The sequence below is a fragment of the Protopterus annectens genome, chromosome 7.part0 (assembly GCF_019279795.1).
Source record: "Protopterus annectens isolate FY-2018-M chromosome 7.part0, PAN1.0, whole genome shotgun sequence".
NCBI classification, from domain to species: Eukaryota; Metazoa; Chordata; order Ceratodontiformes; family Protopteridae; genus Protopterus; species Protopterus annectens.
This window is the reverse complement of record NC_056739.1, coordinates 528,306,320-528,323,341: the sequence shown is the minus strand read 5'-3', so window position 1 is coordinate 528,323,341 and position 17,022 is coordinate 528,306,320.

Genomic DNA, 17,022 nt, shown 5'->3' with positions numbered 1-17,022 from the left:
GCTGGTTCTTTTGTGTTCTTGTAAAAAAAGAAGTTTCTGTCTTTGCACACAGTGCAGACTGGAGAAGTTGTTGACTGCAACTGAGCTACAAAATATAAGTATCTTGATTTTTTTTTGATTATTTTTACAGATTACTGTTTTTACAATTTAATATATATAAAGCACTTTGTCTATTCAGTATCTTCACAAATCCTTATCTGTTTAAAAACTTTCATTTGTCTCTGTAGTGCTTGCTGTCTGTAGGCTATTGTGTAAACTGAAACATTTCCTCTGTGTAATTATCTCTTGGCTAGTGGGGGCTGGTTCTTTTGTGTTCTTGTAAAAAAAAAAGTTTCTGTCTTTGCACACAGTGCAGACTGGAGAAGTTGTTGACTGCAACTGAGCTACAAAATATAAGTATCTTGATTTTTTTTGATTATTTTTACAGATTACTGTTTTTACAATTTAATATATATAAAGCACTTTGTCTATTCAGTATCTTCACAAATCCTTATCTGTTTAAAAACTTTCATTTGTCTCTGTAGTGCTTGCTGTCTGTAGGCTATTGTGTAAACTGAAACATTTCCTCTGTGTAATTATCTCTTGGCTAGTGGGGGCTGGTTCTTTTGTGTTCTTGTAAAAAAAAAGTGTCTGTCTTTGCACACAGTGCAGACTGGAGAAGTTGTTGACTGCAACTGAGCTACAAAATATAAGTATCTTGATTTTTTTTGATTATTTTTACAGATTACTGTTTTTACAATTTAATATATATAAAGCACTTTGTCTATTCAGTATCTTCACAAATCCTTATCTGTTTAAAAACTTTCATTTGTCTCTGTAGTGCTTGCTGTCTGTAGGCTATTGTGTAAACTGAAACATTTCCTCTGTGTAATTATCTCTTGGCTAGTGGGGGCTGGTTCTTTTGTGTTCTTGTAAAAAAAAAGAAGTTTCTGTCTTTGCACACAGTGCAGACTGGAGAAGTTGTTGACTGCAACTGAGCTACAAAATATAAGTATCTTGATTTTTTTTTTGATTATTTTTACAGATTACTGTTTTTACAATTTAATATATATAAAGCACTTTGTCTATTCAGTATCTTCACAAATCCTTATCTGTTTAAAAACTTTCATTTGTCTCTGTAGTGCTTGCTGTCTGTAGGCTATTGTGTAAACTGAAACATTTCCTCTGTGTAATTATCTCTTGGCTAGTGGGGGCTGGTTCTTTTGTGTTCTTGTAAAAAAAAAGAAGTTTCTGTCTTTGCACACAGTGCAGACTGGAGAAGTTGTTGACTGCAACTGAGCTACAAAATATAAGTATCTTGATTTTTTTTGATTATTTTTACAGATTACTGTTTTTACAATTTAATATATATAAAGCACTTTGTCTATTCAGTATCTTCACAAATCCTTATCTGTTTAAAAACTTTCATTTGTCTCTGTAGTGCTTGCTGTCTGTAGGCTATTGTGTAAACTGAAACATTTCCTCTGTGTAATTATCTCTTGGCTAGTGGGGGCTGGTTCTTTTGTGTTCTTGTAAAAAAAAAAGTTTCTGTCTTTGCACACAGTGCAGACTGGAGAAGTTGTTGACTGCAACTGAGCTACAAAATATAAGTATCTTGATTTTTTTGATTATTTTTACAGATTACTGTTTTTACAATTTAATATATATAAAGCACTTTGTCTATTCAGTATCTTCACAAATCCTTATCTGTTTAAAACTTTCATTTGTCTCTGTAGTGCTTGCTGTCTGTAGGCTATTGTGTAAACTGAAACATTTCCTCTGTGTAATTATCTCTTGGCTAGTGGGGGCTGGTTCTTTTGTGTTCTTGTAAAAAAAAAAAGTTTCTGTCTTTGCACACAGTGCAGACTGGAGAAGTTGTTGACTGCAACTGAGCTACAAAATATAAGTATCTTGATTTTTTTTGATTATTTTTACAGATTACTGTTTTACAATTTAATATGTATAAAGCACTTTGTCTATTCAGTATCTTCACAAATCCTTATCTGTTTAAAAACTTTCATTTGTCTCTGTAGTGCTTGCTGTCTGTAGGCTATTGTGTAAACTGAAACATTTCCTCTGTGTAATTATCTCTTGGCTAGTGGGGGCTGGTTCTTTTGTGTTCTTGTAAAAAAAAAAGAAGTTTCTGTCTTTGCACACAGTGCAGACTGGAGAAGTTGTTGACTGCAACTGAGCTACAAAATATAAGTATCTTGATTTTTTTTATTATTTTTACAGATTACTGTTTGACAATTTAATATATATAAAGCACTTTGTCTATTCAGTATCTTTACAAATCCTTATCTGTTTAAAAACTTTCATTTGTCTCTGTAGTGCTTGCTGTCTGTAGGCTATTGTGTAAACTGAAACATTTCCTCTGTGTAATTATCTCTTGGCTAGTGGGGGCTGGTTCTTTTGTGTTCTTGTAAAAAAAAAAGTTTCTGTCTTTTGCACACAGTGCAGACTGGAGAAGTTGTTGACTGCAACTGAGCTACAAAATATAAGTATCTTGATTTTTTTTGATTATTTTTACAGATTACTGTTTTTACAATTTAATATATATAAAGCACTTTGTCTATTCAGTATCTTCACAAATCCTTATCTGTTTAAAAACTTTCATTTGTCTCTGTAGTGCTTGCTGTCTGTAGGCTATTGTGTAAACTGAAACATTTCCTCTGTGTAATTATCTCTTGGCTAGTGGGGGCTGGTTCTTTTGTGTTCTTGTAAAAAAAAAAAGAAGTTTCTGTCTTTGCACACAGTGCAGACTGGAGAAGTTGTTGACTGCAACTGAGCTACAAAATATAAGTATCTTGATTTTTTGATTATTTTTACAGATTACTGTTTTTACAATTTAATATATATAAAGCACTTTGTCTATTCAGTATCTTCACAAATCCTTATCTGTTTAAAGCTTTCATTTGTCTCTGTAGTGCTTGCTGTCTGTAGGCTATTGTGTAAACTGAAACATTTCCTCTGTGTAATTATCTCTTGGCTAGTGGGGGCTGGTTCTTTTGTGTTCTTGAAGTTACTGTCTTTGCACACAGTGCAGACTGGAGAAGTTGTTGACTGCAACTGAGCTACAAAATATAAGTATCTTGATTTTTTTTGATTATTTTTACAGATTACTGTTTTTACAATTTAATATATATAAAGCACTTTGTCTATTCAGTATCTTCACAAATCCTTATCTGTTTTAAAACTTTCATTTGTCTCTGTAGTGCTTGCTGTCTGTAGGCTATTGTGTAAATGGAAACATTTAGTCTGTGTATTTATCTCTTTGATAGTGTGCTCAGGTTCTTTTGTGTTCTTGTAAAAAAAAAATAAGTTTCTGTCTTTGCACACAGTGCAGACTGGAGAATTTGTTGACTGCAACTGAGCTACAAAATATAAGTATCTTGATTTTTTTTTGATTATTTTTACAGATTACTGTTTTTACAATTTAATATATATAAAGCACTTTGTCTATTCAGTATCTTAACAAATCCTTATCTGTTTAAAAACTTTCATTTGTCTCTGTAGTGCTTGCTGTCTGTAGGCTATTTTGTCCCACCCTCCCTCCCTGTTGGTGTCTTGCTCTTATACTTGGTGGCTTTGCAGTTGCCCGCCCCTACTGTGACACACCTCCCAGTCTAGTGTCATTAGCTCATTCTGCTTAATACAGAGAGAACATTTGATAAGGCCTTCTGTTCCTCCTTTTTCCCTTTCAAAAAGTAAAACAAAACTTTTTTTTTTTTCTCTTTCGCCTGAACCTTTTTGTGTTCTTACTGTCCTTCTCAAACATTTTGGAAATATACAGTATATTTCAGAGCATTTGTTATAACTGTATTTGCTATAACTGATTTAAATATTTTTTTCTGGCTTTTTGATTATTTACTGCTTAGCGACTGCATTTTAGCCTGTTTATACAGCTCTGCATTCTATTTAAACTGTTTTTGTGTTGATTAACTGTTTTGCACTTTTAAAAAGTTAGTTGTTGCTTAATTTTACCTGTAGGCTAACGCACTCAAGTGCGCTAGCCGCTTAAAAGCATTTATAGCATTTACTGTCTGTTTTTCCTCTGTTTTCTGCAAAAAAGAAAAAAAAATCTTGTTTTCCCACCTTACTGAACTAGAATAGTCCAGTCTTCAGAGTTTGATGATCTCTGGGCTTTGGCTTGGTTCCTGTGCTATTCCATATCCTTATTTGGATAAAAGGAAGCGTCTTTGTTCACCAGTGGGAGTGGGGAGCACTGAGCGGCCTATTTGTCCCTAGAGGAGTGGTTCCAGCCAGAAACTTGTAGTCTATTGGCCATTTTGGGTCAATTCCTAGCTCTTTTCACCCCCCTGTAATAAAGCCCGCTTTAGTGCGCTTTTTCATTTGTATTCAACTCAGCACAGCTCCTCGTGGTGTCCTGCAGAGTTCTACAAGCAGCAGAGGGCAAAAGAGTGACTTTTTCCTGATTTAAGTATTTTTTTCTGGCTTTTTGATTATTTACTGCTTAGCGACTGCATTTTAGCCTGTTTATACAGCTCTGCATTCTATTTAAACTGTTTTTGTGTTGATTAACTGTTTTGCACTTTTAAAAAGTTATTTGTTGCTTAATTTTACCTGTAGGCTAACACACTCAAGTGTGCTAGCCGTTTAAAAGCATTTATAGCATTTACTGTCTGTTTTTCCTCTGTTTTCTGCAAAAAAAAAAAAAAAAAAAATCTTGTTTTCCGCCTTACTGAACTAGAATAGTCCAGTCTTCAGAGTTTGCTGATCTCTGGGCTTTGGCTTGGTTCCTGTGCTATTCCATATCCTTATTTGGATAAAGGGAAGCTTCTTTGTTCACCAGTGGGAGTGGGGAGCACTGAGCAGCCTATTTGTCCCTAGAGCAGTGGTTCCAGCCAGAAACTTGTAGTCTATTGGCCATTTTGGGTCAATTCCTAGCTCTTTTCAGCCCCCTGTAATAAAGCCCGCTTTAGCGCGCTTTTTCGCTTGTATTCAACTCAGCACAGCTCCTCGTGGTGTCCTGCAGAGTTCTACAAGCAGCAGAGAGCAAAAGAGTGACTTTTTCCTGATTTAAGTATTTTTTCTGGCTTTTTGATTATTTACTGCTTAGCGACTGCATTTTCACCTGTTTATACAGCTCTGCATTCTATTTAAACTGTTTTTGTGCTGATTAACTGTTTTGCACTTTTAAAAAGTTGTTTGTTGCTGAATTTTACCTGTAGGCTAACACACTCAAGTGCGCTAGCCGTTTAAAAGCATTTATAGCATTTACTGTCTGTTTTTCCTCTGTTTTCTGCAATAAAAAAAATAAATAAATAAATCTTGTTTTCCCGCCTTACTGAACTAGAATAGTCCAGTCTTCAGAGTTTGCTGATCTCTGGGCTTTGTCTTGGTTCCTGTGCTATTCCATATCCTTATTTGGATAAAAGGAAGCGTCTTTGTTCACCAGTGGGAGTGGGGAGCACTGAGCGGCCTATTTGTCCCTAGAGGAGTGGTTCCAGCCAGAAACTTGTAGTCTATTGGCCATTTTGGGTCAATTCCTAGCTCTTTTCAGCCCCCTGTAATAAAGCCCGCTTTAGCGCGCTTTTTCGCTTGTATTCAACTCAGCACAGCTCCTCGTGGTGTCCTGCAGAGTTCTACAAGCAGCAGAGAGCAAAAGAGTGACTTTTTCCTGATTTAAGTATTTTTTTCTGGCTTTTTGATTATTTACTGCTTAGCGACTGCATTTTCATCTGTTTATACAGCTCTGCATTCTATCTAAACTGTTTTTGGGTGGATTAACTGTTTTGCACTTTTAAAAAAGTTATTTGTTGCTTAATTTTACCTGTAGGCTAACACACTCAAGTGTGCTAGCTGTTTAAGAGCATTTATAGCATTTACTGTCTGTTTTTCCTCTGTTTTCTGCAAAAAAAAAAAAAAAAAAAAATCTTGTTTTCCCGTCTTACTGAACTAGAATAGTCCAGTCTTCAGAGTTTGCTGATCTCTGGGCTTTGGCTTGGTTCCTGTGCTATTCCATATCCTTATTTGGATAAAGGGAAGCTTCTTTGTTCACCAGTGGGAGTGGGGAGCACTGAGCAGCCTATTTGTCCCTAGAGCAGTGGTTCCAGCCAGAAACTTGTAGTCTATTGGCCATTTTGGGTCAATTCCTAGCTCTTTTCAACCCCCTGCTATAAAGCCCACTTTAGCGCGCTTTTGAGTGATTTAGCGCGGAGTTGCCCATAGAGCACCATCGGGCAGCGCCGGTTAAACAAGGTTAAACTATTTCTGGATCCATAAAGTCTGCTCTTCAATTTTTCCCTTAGAACTTCTCTACTTGCAATCTAAACAGTCTATTCTCTATCTCAAAAGCTCAGCACTTGCTCCTAAAGCATTTTTATATAGGTAAAGTACTTGCATACTAAACAAAGTACTACATTAGCCCAGAATCCCCTTGAGTACCCATTTCCCTATAGGTCCCTTCTGACTCAGTTACACAGCAAACTTTTTCACTTTTTCTAGCATGTCGAAGGGTCAGTTGCTAGCGTCCTCTCCTGTTCAGCTGGTGAATCTGGGCATCTTGAGGCAATGTTACAATTGCCTCATGTACACAGACAACCCACTCCTTCTCCCACAAAACACAAATACATGTAAGAGATGCAACTATATAGCCAAACTGGAGGCTGAGCTCTCTCAACTCAGGACTGGCAAGACCAGACAGGAGGAGAAGGAAACCACGCACACCACAAACCCAGTTTCACATAGAACTATCACAACTGCAAAACAAACACATAAACACACCATACTCGGAGGCACTGATCAAAAATCTACCAAAACTACAGAGGCCTCCAAAGCAGACACCCAAGCAACTGCCACCTCAAGACATAAGACATGCAACACATAGTTCTCAAAGTCAGTGTGCTAAACAGTCACAGCCCTTAAGGCCAAACACAATGCCAGACACACTTGTTATAGGTGACTCCATAGTCAGACACACTGACGTCCCACTCACCAGACTGAACAAGGAAAAGATCACAGTAAGCTGCCTGTCAGGCGCTAGAATCCGCCACATAACACAAGCACTCAGGTCACTCCACAGCAAGTACAAGTATGACTCAGTCATTGTCCATGCCGGTGTGAACGACCTGAGACGTACCTCCCTGGACTACATGAAAAGAGACATAGAGGAGCTCTCAGATTATGTAGCCCAGGCGGTATGACCCTGACCCTGAGCAGTATCCTACCCTCACCAAGAATGATGCCACAATACAGAGACAAAATGATCAGCTTTAATAATTGGCTTAATTACTGGTGTCATTCTAAGGGGATCCAATGTCTGTCTGCCTGGGATGACATGCTTGACAAGCCACGCTGCTTCACAAGGGACAGCTTGCACCTGTCACCCCTGGGCTTCCGGATATTGGCAAAGGCTCTTGCCACCCCCATAGTGCCTTTTTTAGGCAAGGCTCAAATGATAAACCTACCGCCCTAGAAAACAAAAATGGAGAAAAACTAAGGGTAATACTGCTCAATGCCAGAAGTATAAACCTTAAGATGCACGCCCTTGAAGCCCTCCTCAGTATGGAAAACATTGATGTCTGTGCTGTGACTGAAACCTGGTTCAAGGCTCCTGAGAGCACCCCAGCACTATCAGGTTATACCTCATATCATGCGTTCCGCCCCCAAAATCCGGACCGAACCACAAAAGGAGGGGGAGTATCCATATTCATAAAGGATACCCACACCTCCTGGTTAGTGGCAAAGCACAAAGCATCGGAGACCATCCAGGTGCAATTAACCATAGGTAAAACTGCCCTACAGTTTGTAACATGCTACAGACCACCTTCTCAAACTCAGGAAACCCACACAGCCTTCCTGAAGACACTGGAGAGTATGAATGTCTCTCCAAACACCATCATATTGGGTGACTTCAACTACCCAAACATAGACTGGGAACATTACTCAAGCCCCAACACCCTAGCCCAAAGGTTCCTGGAGTTCATAAACTCAAATGCTATGGAACAACTAGTCACCATTCCCACAAGAGGAGAAAATATACTAGACCTGATCATCACAAACATGGGGACAAAATGCTCCACACCGGAAGTATATCCCTCATTGGTGAGATCAGACCATAAATTAATCTCACTGGAGATCCACATCCCGCCCCACCCCAGCAAAAAGACCACAGTGAAGAACTTCTCAAAAGCAAACTTCACACTTCTTAAGACTGGAGTGGTATCCTTCAAGGCCCCCGAGCCAGTGGAAACCACAACCCATGCTGCTGAAACCCTTACAAATTCCTTCTATGAGCACCTCCAGGAATGTATGGATCAAGCAATCCCTAATAAAATCAAGACCCTTTCCACCAAAGGCAGGCGCCCGGTCTGGTGGACCCCAGCCATAAACAAACTCTACAACAAGAGGAGAAAGCTACTACATGACAGAGCAAAATCCCTAAAAGGGAAGGCATCTCTGATCAATACTAGCAAAAAACTACGATCACTCATAAAATCATCCAAGGCCAACTTTGAGAGAAAAATCGCTAATGACACAAAAGACAATCATAAGGCCTTCTTTAGCTATGTTAGAAACCTGGGTGGAAACGTCCAGATATGCTCAAAATTAGTCCAAAATGATAAAAAAAATCACTGAACCCACAGACATTGCCAACATACTGGCAGACAGGTTCAGTGCAAATTTCTCCCCTCCCTCCCCCCTAAAAGGAGAAATATCTATCCCACCAGAGTCTAGCCTCCCAAACATCTCAGATACCCAGGTGAGAGCTGCTCTCTCTAAAGCAAAAAACACAGCATCAATGGGACCGGACGGTGTCCCCGGCTGTGTGCTACACGAACTCAATGAGGAACTAAACCCACACATAAGGCTGCTGTTTAATCTTAGCCTTACTACAGGATACGTACCCAAAGAATGGCGTACGGCAACTGTGGTCCCACTCCACAAAGGCGGTGCTTCTACGGACCCTGGAAATTACCGCCCCATAAGCTTGACGAGCCTTGTCTGCAAAGCTATGGAGAGGATCATAATGGAACTCATAAATAAAGACATTGGGGACCTACAGACACTGGATCCTACCCAATTTGGCTTTGTCAAGGGCAGATCCTGCCTCTTGAACTTGGACGACTTTACTCAAACAGTCACTAAGGCCATTGAAGAGGGTAAGGCAGTTCACACAGCCTACCTTGACCCAGCAAAAGCGTTCGACACAATACCCCACTCGGGCATCATAGAAAAGCTCACCAGCTTAGATGTAAACCCATATGTCACAAGATGGGTTGCAAACTGGCTCAAGGACAGAACACACAGGGTTAGAGTTGCTGGTGCCATGTCAGACTCTAAGCCGGTCACGGCGGTGTCCCACAGGGCTCAGTCCTGGGCCCCTTTTGTTCGGCATTTATTTTTCTGAAGTGCAAGCAAACATAGGCGGATTGTGCCTGACAAAATTTGCAGATGACTGCAAACTGGGCACCATAATTGACACTCCATCAGACACAGACATCCTCCAGAGAGGTCTCATAGAAATGGATAACTGGTGCCAGAGCCATGGCCTTATGCTAAATGCCAAAAAATGTATAGTCATACCCTTTGGGAAAAACAAGGTAACCCCTAATTACCACATAGGTGGTAATCCATTAAACACGGAAGAAGTTATCAGGGACCTGGGGACCCAAGTTGACAGTAACCTCTCTTTTGACACTCACATTGCCAAAGTGGTTAGGAAGACCTTCTACATTGCCCACCTGATCATGAAGGGATTCACATCCAGATTAGGAGAGGTCATTGTACCCTTGTACTCTTCACTTATCAGACCAATGATTGAGTACAATGCCCCATTCGGAATGTACCTTACCCGACACCTGCAGCAGTTGGAAAGACCCCAAAAGTTCCTCACCAAAAGGATAAAGGGGCTCAAACATATGTCATACGATGCCCGACTGAAGAGACTCCAGCTCTATTCAGTCGCATACCATCTGCTCAGAGGTGATCTGTGCCTGACATACAAGGCCATGTCCAACCCGGAATTAATGGACATGCTCCACCTCAAAAAATCCAAATCCACCAGAGCCACGAGAGCAAGAGACTTAAACCTCAACACGGATATAAATAGGATGTGCTGAAGGGACAGATTCATCACCCAGAGACTCCCTACACTATGGAACAGAATCCCAGTCCATGTGAGGCAGAACCCCTCACTGACTCTGTTCAAGAGAAATCTTGACGAGTGGATGGGAGATAGTAGGTTTACCCCGGGAATCATCTCTGTATCACTGCTGGACAGAGGCACAGCAAACTAATGGGTATAGTATTCTCATCCTAAGGGGTGGTGAAAGCCACACACACTCTGGCTAGGCTTATAAATGCCCTAGGGCAGATAGCCTAGTATGAACCTATGAACCTATGAACCTATGAACAGTGTAATGCAGGGGGGCAAGCCCCCCTGCACCCCCTACTTTAATATTCTCACTCCGAGATCGTACTACAATGGGGAAAAGGGAATATTCCCTTACCCCCACTATACTACGATCTCAACAAAACTTTCCTTAATTGTACATCAACAGTATACACTGATGTACAACTAAGACAACATGCAAACTGCACATTTTCCTTTTTATTTGTTTACTTTAGCAAAAGTGCATGTTCGACAAAATGCACTTTCGCTAAAGTACGGTTCGATGAACCATACTGTCAATAAAAGAAATAGGACCCATATATATATATATATATATATATATATATATATATATATATATATATATATGTTCATAGGTTCATAGGTAGGTAATAGGCTATCGGCCCAAGGGCCTAAGTAAGCCTAGCCAACAAGATTCCATGGCTTACGCCACCCAAGAAAGTTAATTTCCTGTGCCCCTGTCGAGCAGAGTCACAGAAGTGATCCCTGGGGTGTATTTCCTATTTCCCATCCACTCATCAAGATTTTTCTTGAAGAGTGCTAATGAGGAACTTTCCTTGACATAGATGGGTAGCTTGTTCCAGAGTATAGGAAGTCTCTGGGACAGGAATCTATCCCTCCAGCATATCTTGTTTATTGTGGTGTCAAGGTTTAGGTCCCTAGAGCCTGTAGCTCAGAGGGATTGGGATGTCTTAAGGTGTAGCATGTCCAACAGCTCTGGGTTTAACATAGCTTTATATGTTAGGTAAAGATCTCCTTGGATTAGGGGATATGTTACAGAGTAAAGCTGGAGTTTTTTGAGACTGTCAGTGTAGGGCATCTTTTTGAGGCCAATAATCCTCTTTGTGAGGTACTTCTGTGGCCTTTCCAGCTGCTGCAGATGTCTTGTGAGGTTCATTCCAAAAGGGGTGTTGTACTCTAAAATGGGTCTAATGAGTGCCGAGTAGAGGGGAAAATGACCTCTTTTTCCTGGATGAGAACCCTTTTATGATGAGGTGTGCCACATAGAAGGGTTTCCTGACTACTGTGGCGATGTGATTAGCAAAATAGAGACTACTGTCCACTTGGGTCACAAGGTCTCTTATCACACATTCAGCATTAAGTAGACTGCCATTTATGTAGTAGTTCATGGGTGCAGACTTTTTACCAAAGGGGATGACAATGCACTTTTTGGCATTGAGCTTGAGGCCATGCCTCTGACACCTGGCATCTGTCTCAGTGAGGACCTTCTGTAGGATGTCCAAATCATTTGGGGACTCGACTATGACTCTTAGTTTGCAGTCATCTGTGAACTTCATTAACCAGAATCCTTCTGTGTTAGCCTTTACTTCAGAGAAGTAGATACCAAACAAGAGAGGTCCCAGGACTGAACCCTGTGGTACTCCACTTGTCACTGGTATGAAGTCAGATTTGGAGTCTGCAACTTTTACAGTGTGGGTTCTGTCAATGAGCCAATTGGCAACCCATCTTTTGACATAGGGATTTATACCTAGTTTAGTGAGTTTAGCTATAATTCCAGAATGGGGGATGGTGTTGAAAGCCTTGGCGAAGTCAAGATAGACTGTGTGAACCATCTTACCCTCATCTACGGCTTTGGTGACTGCCTCAAAGAAGTCAATCAGGTTCAGAAGGCATGATCTGCCTTTCCCAAACCCAAACTGTCTGAGGTCTAGAGTTTGGAGGTTACCATTGTCTTTGTTTCTGAGTTCCACGATGATATGTTCCATGCCTTGCAGACCAGGCTCATCAGGCTAATAGGGTGATAGTTCCTAGGATCAGTGGTGGCTCCCCCTTTGTGGAGTGGGATAACTGTTGCTGTGTGCCATTCAGTGGGCACAATGCCTAATGTGAGACTATGATTGAACATGGTGTTTAGGTGGGGAGCCAGTTTGTTCTGAAGTTTGTGTAAAATGCAGCCTGGGATGTTGTCTGGTCCCATGGATGCTGTGTTTTTGGTTTTAGAGAGTGCAGCTTTTAACTGCATAGATGTAATTACAGGGACTCTGCATTCTTCCTGTATAGATATGGGCCCTTTAGGGGGTAAGAGGGGGTAAAGTTAGTACTGGACATATCTGCCAGGATATTGGCAATATCAGTTGGTTCTGTAATTTTTATGCCATTGTGCTGTAACTCACTGCAGATTTGGGTGTTGCCATTGAGATTCTTGACATAGCTATAGAATGCTTTGTGGTTTCCCTTTGACTCAGTGGTGATTTTGTTTTCGTAGCTAGCTTTGGAGGATCTTATAAGGGATCTCAGCTTCTTACTGAGGCTGACTAAGGAGCTCCTCCACTCATGGGATTTTACTCTCTTTTGCAACAGTTTCTTCTTTTGGTTGTAGAGTTTGTTTATGGCAAGGGACCACCTGATTGGCTTCCTTTTTTTGGAGGATAGCATCTTGGTTCTCTTTGAGATAGCACGATCCATGCACTCATGTAAGTGCTTATAGAGTGCATTTGTGTAGGATTCAGCAGTCGTAACTGTATTGTCCATCTGCATGGGTGTCATGAAGTTCACCACTTCTGTCTTAAGAAGCATGAAGTTGGCTTTGGAAAAATTTTTTACCATGGTTTCCTTAATGGTGGGTGGGAGCAGGGTGCGGATATCTAGGTTGATTAGCTTATGTTCGGATCTGACCAACGAGGAGTTGATTTCAGGTGTGGAACACTGGTCACTCATGTTGGTAATAACTAGGTCTAGGATATTGTTGCTCCTGGTGGGGGTGTGGATAAGTTAATCCAGGGCATTGGAACTTTTGAATTCCAGAAAGCATTGAGTGAAGGAGTTGGTACATGAGTAGTTTTCCCAGTTAATGGTGGGGTAGTTGAAATCACCCATTATTAGCGTGTTTGGTTGAACCCTAATATTTTCCAGTATATCAAGAAAAGAGGAAAGGGAATCCTGGGGCATGGTGGGGGATCTGTAGCAAGCTACAATTTGGATTGCAGTTTTGCCCAGAGTTAGTTGCACTTGGATAACCTTGGATGCATTATGCTGCACAACTAGCCTGGAGGTGTGGATATCCTTAATGAATATGGACACACCTTTGCCTCTGGTGTTCTGGTCCAGTTAGATGGCCGAAAAGTGTGGTATGAATTATAGCCTGGTAATGCAGGGGTGATCTCTAGACCCTTGAACCAGGTCTCATTCACTGCACAGATATCGATGCTCTCCATTTTAAGGAGTGCCTCGGGTGAGTGCATTTTGAGATTTAGACTTCTAACATTGAGTAGCATTACCCTCAGTTTGTGCTTGCCTGTTCTTGTTACAGTGTTGAATTTGTCATTTGAACCTTGCCTAAAAAAGGCACTATAGGGGGGAAAGAGCTATAGCCAGTATCCTGAATCCCAGGGGCGACATGTGCAGTTCATCTCTGGAAAAGCACTGTGGTCTGTTGACTATGCCATCCCAGGCACACAGTTATTGGATCCCTTTAGAATGACACCAGATGTTTAGCCAATTGTTGAAGTCAATCATTTTGTCCTTGTACTGCGGTATCATGGCACCCAACAGGCAGCTGACAGTAACATTCTCCTTGTTTAGCCTGGTGAGTGAGACATCAGTGTACCTGACTATAGAGTCACCTGACTAGTGTGTTGGGTACATTGGTTTGCCTTATGGGCTGTGGTTTATTGGCACACTGAGTCTGTGGCCTATGTCTCATTTGGGTTGTGTTAGGGGGTGGATGTTGCTTGTGTTTCTGCTTTGGAGGTCTCAGTTGCCTGAGCAGATTATTACTGAGAGCCTCTGAAAATGTTTTTGTGTTTCTATGTGTGGATTTTGGTGGTGCTGATCTAGTGGGACTATGTGATGAGTGTGGTGTGGTGCAAGTGTTTACCTTCTCCTCTTGACTGTCAAGTTTAGTCTTGGTTGGAGAGAGCTTTACCTCCAATTTGGCTAGATAAGTGCATCTCTCACAGGTTGTGGTGGTGTGTGGTAGGAGGAGAGGGTTGTCTATGTACATGAGGCAATTGCTACATTGCCGCAAGTTGCTCAGATTCATCAGATAGACAGGAGAGAACACTGATAGCTGACCCTTCGACATGCCTGAATAAAAAACTGCTTTCCTCTAGACAAGTGAGGAAAGTGAGTATAAGAGCTGTTTTTCTCTAATCAAGTGAGGAAAGTAAGTACAAAAAAACTGTTTTCCTCTAGGTAAAGAGGAAGGTTGAGTGCTGTAGTAATTTGTAGCTTATTTAGTGTTAACAGCAAGTTCTGAACAAGTGCTGAGCACGAATAAGCAAATTAAAGTGTTAAAACTAAGAATCTGTACCTGGATCTTGTGGTAGATAGGCTACCTAGTGCTTACGACTCCCACTGATCAGCTGGAATGCTTCCCTTCAACACAGAAAGCCTTGGAGGCTCAGAAGCTTACAAACAGTCCTGGATATAGCAAATCTGTATCTGGACTAGACTAGTTACAGGAAAGGTGATAAACAAGCAGAAACAGGGGCTTTTAAACCATAAAGTTGAATGAGATGGAAAAACTGCCCAAATGGCCAATAAACTAAAATTTCTGGGCCAGAAACCACTCTTGTGGTAAATAGGCTACCTAGTGCTTACTGCTCTCACTGATAAGCTGGAAGGCTTCCCTCCAACACAGAAAGGCTTGGGGGGCTCAGAAGCTTACAAGCAGTCGTGGATACAGCAAATCTGTATCTGGACTAAACTAGTTACAGGAAATGCAGGAAACAAGCTTAGAATTTTTTCTTTTTATATATATATACATATATATATATATATATATATATATATATATATATATATATATATATATATATATATATATATATATTCTTCTTTCAGCTGCTCCCATTAGGGGTCACCACAGTGGATCATCTGTTTCGATTTCTTCCTATCCTCTGCATCTTGGTGTGTCACACCAACCACGTGCATGTCCACTCACCACATCCATAAACCTTATCTTAGTCCTTCCTCTTTTTCTGTTACCTGGCAGCTACATCCTTAGCATATTTTTCCCAACATACTCTGCATCCCTCCTCAGCACATGTCCAAACCAACGTAATCTTGCCTCTCTGGCTTTGTCTCCAAACCTTCCAACCTGGGCTGACCCTCTAATATACTTATTCCTAATCTTGTCCACCATTGTCACATCCAGTACAAATCATAACATCTTTAACTCTGCCACATCCAGCTCTGACTCCTGCCTTTTTGTCAGTTCCACTGTCTCCAACCCAAATAACATAGCTGGTTTCACTACCCTCTTGTAGACCTTCCCGTTCACTCTTACTGGTACTCGTCTGTCACAAATCACTCCTGACAATCTTCTCCACCCACTCCATCCTACCTGTACTTTCTTCTTCACCTCTCTTCCACACTCACCATTACTCTGAACTGTTGATCCCAAGTATTTAAACTCATCCACCTTCGCCACCTCTACTCCCTGCATCCTCACCATTCCTCTTTCCTCCTTCTCATTCACACGCATATACTCTGTCTTAGTCTTGCTGATTTTCATTCCTCTTCTCTCTAGAGCATATCTTCACCTTGCCAGGGTCTCCTCCACCTGTTCCCTACTCTCACTACAGATCACAATGTCATCTGCAAGCATCATAGTCCACAGGGACTCCTGTCTGATCTCATCTGTCAACCTGTACATCATCATTGCAAATAAGAAAGGGCTCAGAGCTGATCCTTGATGTAATCCAAACTCCACCTTAAACATATCTGTCACTACCAGCGCATACCTCACCGCTGTCACACTACCCTCGTACATATCCTGTACCACTCTTACATACTTCTCTGATACTCCCGGCTTCCTCATACAATACCACATCTCCTCTCTAGGCACCCTGTCATACACTTTCTCTAAGTCCACAAAGACACAATGCAACTCCTTCTGACCTTCTCTGTACTTCTCCATCAACACTCTCACAGCAGAATTCGCATCTGTAGTGCTCTTTCCTGGCACAAAATCATACTGCTGATCACTAATCATCACCTCCCTTCTTAACCTAACTTCCACTACTCTTTCCCATATCTTCATGCTGTGACTGATCAATTTAATCTCTCTGTAGTTACTACAGCTCTACACATCATCCTTATTCTTAAATAAATCAGTACCAAAACACTTTTTCTCCATTCCTCAGGCATCCTCTCACTTTCCAAGATTTCATTAAACAATCTAGTTAAAAACTCCACTGCCATTTCACCTAAATCCCTCCATGCTTCCACAGGTATGTCATCTGGACCAACAGCCTTTCCATTCCTCATCCTCTTTATAGCTATCCTTACTTCCTCCTTGCTAATCTACTGCACTTCATGATTCTCTATCCGCACATCATCCAACCTTCTCTCACTCTCATTCTCTTCATTCATCAACCCCACAAAGTAATCTTTCCATCTGCTCAACACACTCTCCTCATTTGTGAGTACATTTCCCTCATTATCCTTTATCACCCTTACCTGCTGCATATCTTTACTAGCTCGGTCCCTCTATCTAGCCAATTGGTACAGGTCTTTTTCTCCATCCTTAGTGTCCAACCTTTCATACAACTCTTTATACACCTTATCCTTAGCCTTCGCCACTTCTCTCTTTGACATGCACATCATCTCCTTATACTCTTGTCTACTTTCTTCATTTCTTGGACAATCCCTCTTCTTCTTTGCCAACCTCTTTCTCTGTATACTCACCTGTACTTCTT